We start from the raw sequence: 3,829 nt of genomic DNA, 5'->3' as shown, positions 1-3,829 counted from the left end.
TTGAAATATAACATATTCATCATTTATTGAAAAATTAACTAAATAAAATATTAAATAAGAATAAAAGAGTAAAATTATTTAATTTTTTTAATACAAGTGTAATTTTAAAAAGTGACATATAAAAAGAACGTAGGGAGTATTAAATATGTAGTTTTAGACTCTTGTAAATGTCTGTAACTAATGTCGATCGGTGATTTAACAACACTAAAAAACTACTCCCTCAATTTCTATTTATATATCATCAGTTTAAAATTTACCGTTTCTTAAAAAGATTAGGTAAATTTATCATATACCCTTATCTAATAATCTCTTAAATTCAAGTTCTCTTGAAGTCAAGATTTCACGTCCCTTAAGAAAATTGATAAGTTTATCATTATACTTTTATTTACTACTCTCTCTGTCCCTTTTTACTTGTCCACTTTTGAATTGACAAACCTATTAAGAAAATAATTAATGACGTAGTGAGTTTACCATTTAATCCCTATTAATTATGAAGTGGATGAAAATTTTTACATTTTTCAAAGTATTTTCACATTTTTCAAAGTAATTAGTCATTTAATTATGGATATAATAGGTCAAAAAATTTGTCATTTCTTGATTTGTTAAAATGAACAAGTAATTAAAGACAACTGTAAAAGAAAAAATGGACAAATAACTAGGGACGGAAATAGTACTTTATATAGCATTCTCTTGTGCGAAAGAGATATGCTTGATAAATCTTTATTTTATTATTTTTTATTTTTTGGTATCAATATTCGATTAGAATTTAACTAATTTAAATTTATGGGACGTAAAGCTCCATTTAAGGAAAAGGACTAGCAAAATTTTCTTTCTTTGATAAAGATTGAAGAATGAATGAGATAAAATAAGTGTCATATTCTTATCCTGACTTTTTGATAATGTTTGTAAGTCCAATACAATTCTAAAGTTCCCAACTTTATTTGAAATCAACACATCAATTTTCTTATCTTATACTATTATATAATACTACTGATTATTTTTCTGATTAGACAATAAAAACCACTTTCAACAAAAAAATAAAATAATATGATTTTTATTATGATAGAGTAATATTGTTAATTGAAACTTGAAAATACTCAATTTTGATAATATTAGGTGATAAATATTTTCTAAAAAGTACCTTTAATTTTGAAACAATTTTCTTTTTAATTATTTTCTATAGTCATGGTTAATGGTTTTCTTTTTATAGTCAAACAATAAGAATTTTGATTAATTTTTACGATATATTTTTGCATCATATTGATGTACAAAAGAATTCAATTTATAATACTTTTCGTATAATTTTTAAATATTTAATTTTTTCATTTAATATATTAAATAAATATAAATCAATTTAACTTTCGAAAAATACAACAAGATAATTAAAAGTGGAGGGGATGCAAATACTTTTATATATATATATATATATATATATATATACCCAAAGTATATGCTTTATACAACCTGTACTCTTTCCAAGTACTATTATCATCACCTGATTTCCAATTTGGTAAGATTCCAAAATAGAAATAAAAAAATGTTGACAGGTGATGCCAAAAATAATAATAATAATAATTTAAAAAATGGAAATATTTTTCAAGTAAAGAATTGTCTACATGTTGTACTTAATTTATTTTTAGTTAAAATTTCCCCAACTGGCTCAAGTGTTTGATGAGATTCCATTAGATTTGTCTGCCCTTTTAATTATTTATTTTCTTTGTCATATCTTCATCTTAACAAATTGTACCATCTTTATATTTACTAATTTTCAACTATAGATTCACAAAGCACTTGTGTTTCTCTATACTTGACTTTTGCTTTATTTCAACCTAACAATTTCTTTTATCATCATTAAAGTCGGATCAATTTTAATTTAAGCTATGCAAGATCTTATTTGAGAAGAAATTTTTTCTATTAATAATATTTTATATCTATAATTTAAATTTGAGACATCTGATTAAGAAACGAATAGTCTTCTTTGTTGGATCGTTTGTTCACAACCCCGCCCTTTAGAATGACTCATAACTCTATTATAATTATTTTTGTATATTTAATATACTCTACAGATAGAAAAATACACAAGTTAAAAATATTCGTGGAAATTGTTCGCCTGCTAATAATTCTACAGACTTTCTAACTCATTTTGTTCCAATTTTCCTATTAGGAGTATTTTTATTTAATTAAACAACAAAACGTTAACACTTTGTTTGGATTATTGTTACCTATTGTTTCATAATGTATTGTACTGTATTGCACTTTATTGTACTGTATTGTATGGTAGATACAATGTTTGTCTAGACTGTATTGTTTGTTGTTGTTTAATAACTTTTTAGTTGTTTGGTTTGATTGTAATTTATAAATTTACAAAAATATCATTAATTATCCTAGGGTAGGAGGTTTGACTAGATTTAAATAATTAAGGTTAAGAGTAAAATAGTATTTGGGAATATTATATAAAGATATAATTGAAAAAAGAAATTAAGTAACAATACACTAAATTGATTATTCCATAAAATAAGAGTTTTTATTTTTACGTAATAATGAAATTTAACAACACACAATACAATATATTTTAAATAACGATAAAAAATATTGTAAATATAGTAACGATACATACAATACAATAAATAACAATGATAAAAAAAAGTATAGCGTAAGAGGATTCCATAGTAGCTGTCAAATCGAATGATTATAACCACCTCTATTTGTCGTTATATCTCAAACTTGATACTCTTTTTTTTTCTTTTTCTTTTTTTTTTTTTAAAAACTGTTTGATATTAATTAGACATAAAAATAATCACAACAAATTTAGTTAACTTTATAGGTGACATCTAAAAAGGGTGTGGTATAAATAATTTTATTTTTATTATTTTCGATAGTCATTTAGTTTAAGTAAAATATATCACAAACAAATATAAAATATAGAAAAGAATTAGATATTTTTAAAATATATTGTAATCACAGAAGGAAAGGATAAATAATAAGAAAGTGAATAAAAAAAGAAACATGACCCAAAAAGTTTATTCTTTCTCTTTGAGATTTAAGGAAAAAAAATCAACTAATTTTAAATTATAGCCTCTATTAATTTATGTATACAATTTCTTAGTTGAGGAGAACCACTTTCTTGCTAATTGCATGGAAGATTCCCTTTTCCTGTAAGAATTGAGTCATCATGATGTCTGGAATCAAAGCTATAAATTAAATTATATGAAAAGAGATTATGGATTAAGTTATATGCATTTTGTATTAATAAAAAAGTTTTTATATGATAATTGATGCTAGTAATATTAATGGCTAGTGATGGTTAGTGTGTGTATCAATGTTGTCTTGGACGATGATGGTGGTTATACGAAGTAATTAATGGTAATGGTGATAGTGATTAAAGACTATAATGATTGTTAATTTTCATTGTTGATGGTGATAATTAATAATTGTGATGAATAATGGTAAAATAGCTAATTTTGATGGTGAGTAAAGATAACTATCGACGGTATATAATAATTATTGATTGATGATTGTAAGAGAGTTGTTGGTGTATGATAATGATTATTAATAATGATTAATGATGATGATAACTGACTAAGATAATTGACGACAATAATAATTGTGTTGAAAATGATAATCGATAATAACGGGTGATAAAGAAATAGTGGGAGATGGCAGTGGTAGCAAGAAAGAAATATGGATGGATTGTTGTGATGAATAATTATTTTTATATAAAATTTTTAATAAACATCTTAATAATATTAACAGTTTGTTATAGATTCTTGTCATTCATTTCAATCTATTTAGACTATTAAGTGTGTATAAAAATAAAAAATTATCAAAA

The sequence above is a fragment of the Solanum lycopersicum genome, chromosome 7 (assembly GCF_036512215.1).
Source record: "Solanum lycopersicum chromosome 7, SLM_r2.1".
Lineage (NCBI taxonomy): Eukaryota > Viridiplantae > Streptophyta > Magnoliopsida > Solanales > Solanaceae > Solanum > Solanum lycopersicum.
Note: the sequence above shows the minus strand (reverse complement) of the source record.